Source organism: Amblyomma maculatum, chromosome 6 (genome assembly GCF_055883805.1).
Source record: "Amblyomma maculatum isolate TAMU_Amacu chromosome 6, ASM5588380v1, whole genome shotgun sequence".
Classification (NCBI taxonomy): domain Eukaryota; kingdom Metazoa; phylum Arthropoda; class Arachnida; order Ixodida; family Ixodidae; genus Amblyomma; species Amblyomma maculatum.
The window spans coordinates 73,132,792-73,140,606 of record NC_139349.1 but is presented as its reverse complement, the minus strand read 5'-3'; the positions used below and the strand labels follow the sequence as shown (position 1 = coordinate 73,140,606).

Below are 7,815 nucleotides of genomic sequence, written 5' to 3'. Positions count from 1 at the left end.
GCACGCTGTTTTACGACTGGTTAAAGTCTGGTACATTTCAAAGTATAAGGCACATATTATTGTATGCATGTCTACAGATTGCAGATTATGCTGGCTTGCTTCTGAATGAGACTGCAAAATGCTGAAAACAGTGGCCACCTTTCAAAGCAGCTTTTGCAGAAAACGGTTTGATTTTTCTATTCCCCATGAGCCACTATTTTTCGAGGTCGTGTAAAGGTGAACGCGGCAACTAGAAAATCTAGGTTTGTCAGTGCCACAAGGACCACCACTTTGTAGTACATTTGGGCATTACATAATGTTACCAAGTGAGTGTTAGAGACATGTTGCTTTCAAAATAATTTATTGGTTGGCCGCAGGTTCATCAATGCATACAAAATTTTTAGGCTAGAAGGAAGTTGACCTAGAGCAAGACATCTTTTATTCACGCTTCTTTGCTGTCTTCCTCTCTCCTAAATATACAAATGTGTATATACAGCTTCACAATCATGATGTGTTGAGGTCAGTGCTAAATAAAAAAAAAATGCATCCGACAAAGGTATAGTTAGAGATTGAGTACACAAAATTCATTCTAAGTGAGCCTATATATGTCTTGTAGATTCCAAGGGAAGGCAAGTATAGCAGGGGGCAGCAGAAACTCAGGCAGGCAGATAAAAAGTTTGCGGGGATCAGATGGATGCAGCTGACAGAGGATCGGGTTATTTGGATAGATATGGGAGAGACATCTATACAAGCAGGTATATACACAACTGCACAATTATGATGCATTTGCAGTCAGTGCTAAAAAAAATTCCACCCGTTAAAGGTATAGGTGGGGAGTGAGCACACAAAATTCATTCTAAGTGAGCCTATATATGTCTTGTAGATTCCAGGGGAAGGCAAGCGTAGCAGGGGGCGGCAGAAATTCGGGCAGACAGATGAGATTAGGAAGTCTGCGGGGATCATATGGATGCAGCTGATGTATCTGCGGTCAGTTCCAAAAGAAGAAAAATTCTACCCGTCAAAGGTAAAGGAAGGGAGTGAGTACACAAAATTCATTCTAAGTGAGCCTATATATGTCTTTTAGATTCCAAGGGAAGGCAAGTTTAGCAGGGGGCGGCAGAAACTCGGGCAAGCAGATGAAATTAGGAAGTTTGCGAGAATCATGCACCTGGCACAGGATCGGGTTATTCGGATGGATATGCATTTGCCCAGCAGTGGGTGCAGTCAGGCTAGTGATATCAACAAGACTAACAAATGGATGAGTTGGTACTGATTCATCTTAAAACCAGCCAGAAGACGAAACACGTGAGAGGAGCACAAGACAAAGTTTGACTAACAACTGAAATGTTACTGAAGGAAAGAGGCAAAAGAAGATTCGCACAGAAATGCACGTGCACGAAAAACCCCCAAAGCAGTGAAAGCGTGGAAAGCAGAAAGGGTCTAAAAAATCAAAATCTAAAAAAAGCAAATTCCATATGGTCAAGAACCACTCGTTACAAAAGGGAAGCCACAGATCCAAGTCCAAAGGCACACTATACTGCAAAGGCTAAGGACGTATGTGTGGCTAAGAAATCGGTCAACAGTCTTTTGGGGCCTTTTTTACATGTGCATCTCTGTGCAAGTCTTCTTTTGCCTCTATCCTTTAGTAAAATTCCAGTTATTAGTCCAGCTGTCCTGCAATTCTCTCTTCTCATATTTTCCGGCTTGTTTCAGAATGAATAAGGTGATGACTCTACAAACCTTGCACAAACTGGAAACCAGTGTAACTGTCAGATGGAAACCTTTCTCTTATTTGGCTTGCATTACAAATAGGGAGGACTTTACTGTGATGTCTGCCGAGGCATCCCCAAAGCCAGTGCGCAAGCTGGCTGTAGCAGATGTAGTGGTGCCTCCTGTTGACAAGAGAAAAAGCAATATTCACTTTTCAGCATAGCAAAATGAAAATATGATTTAGGTCTTTTACAAATTTGAAAGTTATTCATGCATCTGTACAATTAATTCCCGTCTAACAGAAGCTGTACAGTGTAACTTTCACTATCAATTTATTCTCCCTGGAAGTATGGCAAACTTTGAATTCTGCTGCAGGTGATTGAGAGAGAATGAGACCCACCCAATATTAGAACTCCAGTGCAATCACAATTTGCTACTGCAGCAAAATAATGCCTGAAGGCAATGCAGCTTTTGACTGACAAAACCTGGTAGTCGTCTTACACCCTCTATACTAGTGTTGTGGCCGATGTCAATGTCCACGCTGATATCATCCGCATAGCACGAAGATGTTAAGTATGCGACTTATGCATTAAGCAGCTCTGTGCATGGAGTCATTCTATTCGAAGGAGCCATAAACTACAAGTGCACTTCTGTCAACAGCTCTCAGTTGTTTTCCCACAACACGGCACGTGCCAAACTTTCTGCAAGTGCCGCAAAACTACTCTATAACTTCATTTGCTAACTGTAAAATTTCCAACACTTACTCAAACTGTGGAAGTTTCGGTGTACTGGCCTTTGGGAGAACGTCTTTCTTTTTTTTTTTTTGGTTGTTACATTTCAGCACATGTAAAATGTCAGTGTCAAAGCATTTTGGAGAGGTTTACTGTGTGCAGGTGTTGATGATGGTATCAGTAAAGTCAATTTTTTTAATTATATTTGCACACTATACAACACTCACCTAATGCAAGTGGGTAAAAAAAAAACTAGCAAATAAAACTTTGAGTGCTGGTATGGTGATTGTTCTGGCAGCAAGTGGGGACAGGCTATAACAAGAGTTGTCAGGCTAGTTAGTGATCGTCTGCAGAAGCCAGTCCTGCTCTGTGTGTTTTTCTTTTCTGTGTCGTTTTTTAGTGCATTTTCCCACGGCTTCCGCAGGAGACAGGCTACTTCACTGCATGCAATTTCACTTAGCACAGAGTCCTCCGAAATGAGATTGCTTTTGTACTTATTTACTGCATTTCTTGTGGCATTCCTTATGTATTTATGTTTTGAAGTGCTGCACTTGCTGAAGGTCATACCTGGCTAATAAAACAAGCAAATGTGTCCGGACAGCGTCCCCCCCCCCCCTCGTTACTTCACATCAATGTGCATGCCCTTTCCATTTAGCAAGTTCACACTATCAGATGATGCGTGTTTTCTCATTTACTCGTGCATGGAATTAAGCAAACCAGTAATTTGCATGGTGAAACGTCGTGCTCATGCGCTTCTACGAAAACAAGAAAAATATGAAAACCAGCGATGTGTTCGCGCTAACGTGGCGCAATATCAACACTGTAGACAGTGTAGATGATCGCAGGTAAGTAACGTTAAAGGGGAAGCTTTATTTTATTAACACTGCCTTCCGCAATAGATTTCATTACAGCATTTCTTGCTCGAGAAAATGAAAAACAGGTGCCGCTTGTTCAAGTTATGTCGCCTTTCGCTCAAGGTTCTTACCTTGTTTTCTCGACTAGCAGTCCATGATCAAGAAGCATTTGGAGTAAATGCGGATGATCTGTAACACCCAGACGGCTGCTTCAACTACGTAGTCGCCGCCGGGATCTCGCCAGATGCTCTCAAGAGCAGTCGGCATCGGCACGCACCGCCCGCAGCTGCACCTGTTCGAAAGCTTCGGTTAGCGATTGCGCACTCTCGCAACGGTAAACGTAGGCTAGGCTGCAAGACTCGGACATACATACCAATGCGTAGTTCCGAAACGGCTGGGATCGGGAGGCTGATGGTCGGGGCTTCTGCAAGCCGGAGTTGTGCCGCGGTTACCGCGGCCTCTCGACACAAGTGTTACTGTACCGGTCGCTCGCAGGATCCATCTTCGCCGACCTGGCACCCGAAAAGTTGCGTCGGCGTAAGGCTCAAAGCCCACGATGTAACCATGTTTTAACAGTAGCGACTATATTCTAGTTCACTATAGCAGCACAGCGACGCTGGAACCCACGGAGGAACCTAGGCGTCGGCCATATTAAAAAACCCTGTGCGAACGTAGAGTAGGGCACAATTAGAACCTCTAAAATACACCGAGCTTGGTCAACTTTGGCTCAGTAGGCTCCGGCAACGGGAGCTTCTCATTGGCTTAGCGCTATGACGTACCTGTTGAGTTGAGGAGGACGCGCGCTAGGAAACCGAAATTCTGTTTTTGTCGCTATTAAATCAACGCGGGCGAAGAAACGAATCGAGGTATATTATATGATGCAGGACAAGGATTCCATTTAACTAAGCCGTGCAAAATTTCCGGAAAACGTTTCACGACCCCTTTAAGAGATAGAAAGCGGGCAGAGTTGGTCAGAGAAATAACTCAAGTTACCGACATTCTAGTAGAAATTAAGAAGAAGAAATGGACATGGGCAGGACATGTAGTGCGAAGAGAGGATAACCGATGGTCGCTGAGAGTAACAAACTGGATTCCAAGGGAAGGAAAACATAGCAGGGGGCGGCAGAAAGTTAGGTGGGCGGATGAGATTAAGAAGTTCGCAGGGGTCAAGTGGATGCAGCTAGCACAGAACCGGGTTAAGTGGAGAACTATGGGAGAGGCCTTCGCCCCGCAGTGGGTATAATCAGGTTGATGGTGATGATGATGATGATGATGATGATGATGATGATGATGATGATGATGATGATGATGATGATGATGATGATGAACACTCCAGAATAGAACACATTACTAGAACTTTGCCTGAGCAACATCTACATTTCCTACAATTCGAATTTCTACAAACTGAAGCGAGCAATAGCGCAAGTCTCCCCATGCAAGCATTCGAGGAAATAAAAGTAATGCGGAATTTCACACCGGCAGCCAAGGCCTTTTAGTGGTATGTGCGGGTAACGGTGAGCTTCAGCAAGAACATCGATTTCCCTTCTTCGATGTCATGTCTTGGTCCAGGGGAAAAAAGGCAATTCCCTTTTTATCTTGGTGTATTGAAATCCTGCTCGAATTACGCGGCATCTGAATTTTACTTCAAGCCATCCAATTGCACACAAAGCCTATAGTCGCCTGGCTGAATACAATTTCGACATGTTTACGGAAGGAGCAAGAGTTGAAAAATAAATTAGAGTGCTCTGGAGAGTTCCCTCAAGTGGTTATGCAGTCATTTTGCAAAGAATACACAACAGGATGTCACGCATCCGGATACTATTCTACAAGAAATCGCTCCACCATAGTTGCATTTATTTGTTAAATCAGGTCCACAAGTCAAGCATAATATCATGCCACATGGCTGATTGCAGATGGCTATAAGCATAGTCGCCACAAAATGTAGTAGTCAACTCCTGTGGTCCTCATCTGCAATCCAGATCCAAAACCTAGTGAACTTTCGCGTGCCGCCAGACAATATATAACCGTGAGAGATCAGTGAAAGAATTTCTCAAGTGCTTTAAAGATACTGCTTGTGCGTCACCTGTGTGCCGGCGAACATAAGGCACGGAACCAATACATGATCGTCAGAAACTGATTACCAGATGAAGAGTTTCCAGGCGTCACCGGAAGATACATTCGTGGACTGTAATCATGCCTACATTGGTAAGACCAGTCGGTTCACTAGACGAAGAGTAGATCATCAATGCGATGTTATAAATGCGCATGCGGGCTATGAAAAAGGCACCGGCCATCGGACTAAGACAGATGTCCCTATACTGGGTGTTTGTTTCGTAGATACAAAATTAAAACATAGCTGGTTTATATTTATTTGCGCCCTGGGCTAAACTGGTGGCACAAGCAGACACCAGATAAAGAAAAAATACTTCAATTAGTTCGCTAAACAAATAAATATGTCAATAACTTTTTAAAATTTTATTGGTATGCAGCACATTAGAATTTGAGCTGGTCCTCGAAACATTGTAACCGAGATAAAGTATCTGAAAATTGTAACTCGTCCTACAAGGCCCACAGATGTCGGTCTGATTGGAAAGTGATGACACGTTTTCTCTTAGACTCTTCATTCATCCAGACTAGACAGGAAACATTAAACCATACCTTAGACGCCATGCCAACAATTTATGCCCAACCTTTACGCCACAATATGTGCATACACCTTCGCCCCTGCTCCCTTTCCGTTCACTGGGATGAATAACCTCCTACGGGTTTCGAAACATTATTTTTGTACTATAATTTTGCCACTGCTTCTTCACTTTGAATTCAATGCTTAACGTGGACATAGGTCATAGGTTCTCCACAGTTGCACATGCGTAGTGCTCATTAGTGCTGGCTGCAGGGGTTTTCGGTGTGCCCGAATGTGATTTGCTGTCCTCTTGCGTCTTCAAGAGGACACGACATTCAGCAAGCCTATATTGCACACGAAGAGCGCCTTAGGTTTCTTATTTTACATCTTAGTAAAATTTAAGCTTCAAATGATTACTGCCGTTTTCTCATCTTAGCCTCAAGTCTTGACAGAAACACATACAAGCATCGTAATTAAACAGTCATACCTTGAAGAGTTCGAATATCGGCGAAGTTTCCCATATTTAACGCGTCTAACATTGCCTACAGAGCTATTGCCGACTACTTTACAGTTTTTTGTTGCGTCTTAGCAATAGCTTTAATTTATTGGTGTACGTTAAACATGTATTCTTCTGTGCGTGAGAAAAGCCGGTAAATTCCTCGTTCAACACAAAGTAACGTGCAAAATAAAAAGTGTGCGAGGTTCTTCAATCGTCAAAAAATTTTGTTTACTCTTTGTACAATCACATACATTATGTCAAAAGGCCATTTTGCTTTATTGATACATACGCTTACCTTCTTGATAATATATTTTAAGACTGAATTGTCATGAAAGCATTACTGGTGCTGTTATCTGAAGTCCCCTGCTCCTAGATTGATATTGATTTTGACCGCCATCTTGGGCTGTTTTTCTGAATTGGATACATATATAGGGGTCTGGTCACAGTTCAGGCTGGATGCATGAACTATTAGACGGAATTAAAATAAATGACTAACTAAAAGTAAATTTGTAAGTGTTAAATTAGTGTCGTGTTATTCTGTATTGAATGCTGCAGTTTTTGCATGTAATTTATTGTACAGTCAAGCATAAGGAGCACGTTTTCAGCGCTATTTTGCTGAAAGCTATTCAGGTCTTGATCAACGAAGATATTTCTTAAACGTGTACACTGCTTTCCTCTCTTTTTTTCCAGCGATTCTTCCCAGAATAGCGTTGCAACAAGTGTAAAACAACTGCAAAAGCTTAAATAGCAGCCCAGATAATGTGTCGCAAATACATTCTGCGGAGTTTCTGTCTTCTCGTTTCTAACCGTACCGAGTAAATGAGCGTATTAATCGGAATACGCTGACTCTAATGTCTTGACTTCGCAAATGTTTCGTACACTTATATACAATTTCTTTTCTATTTTTATCCATGCAGGTAAACTACATATATTTGTCCGCTATACTCTCTTCCAATCGTTAATCAGGTCGCGAGTCTGAAATAGTGTCTTTCCGAGGAATGGCAACAGCTACATATAACATGCTATTATACATTCAGACAGGCCGTTCGACTAGTGCGCGTCTGCAGCGTGTGCTGTAAGCAGCTCGCATATTCGTTTTGAGCTTCCAATGTATGCCACATAAAGTTATTAGTTTTCTGAACTGCAGCTCAAACGTTTGATTCTTTTTCCATAAATTAAGCTGCCATTTATAAAAAGAAGAATGTTTGGTAGCAAAGTGTTCCCAGGCTTTATTTGGTCACCTATTGTACGAAGTCAACCATACATTTATAGGGCTTAAGAATTCAATTTCATTACATATCACCAGAAATTTCGGGCTCCCCTGTCGCGTAGAAAAGCAGGGTTTTCTTGGCCCTAGCTCAGACATTACACGTTTTTGCTTGTTTCAAACATTGTTCAATCCTTAAACTAACGTTGAAC

The 7,815-nt window shown here is 42.3% G+C and overlaps 1 long non-coding RNA gene across 2 annotated transcripts; it reads right to left on the bottom strand.

The window, feature by feature from the left end:
- Window positions 1-328: 328 nt before the first annotated feature.
- LOC146186014 (uncharacterized) lies at window positions 329-4,199 on the bottom strand. 2 transcript variants are annotated; one of them, XR_014708067.1, is made up of 3 exons: window positions 3,644-4,199; window positions 3,406-3,566; window positions 329-1,871 (listed from the first exon to the last, which is right to left on the bottom strand). It is a non-coding gene; the product is annotated as an uncharacterized LOC146186014 (long non-coding RNA). The 2 variants fall into 2 exon arrangements; XR_014708066.1 differs by having other exon boundaries at window positions 3,648-4,192.
- Window positions 4,200-7,815: the final 3,616 nt, after the last annotated feature.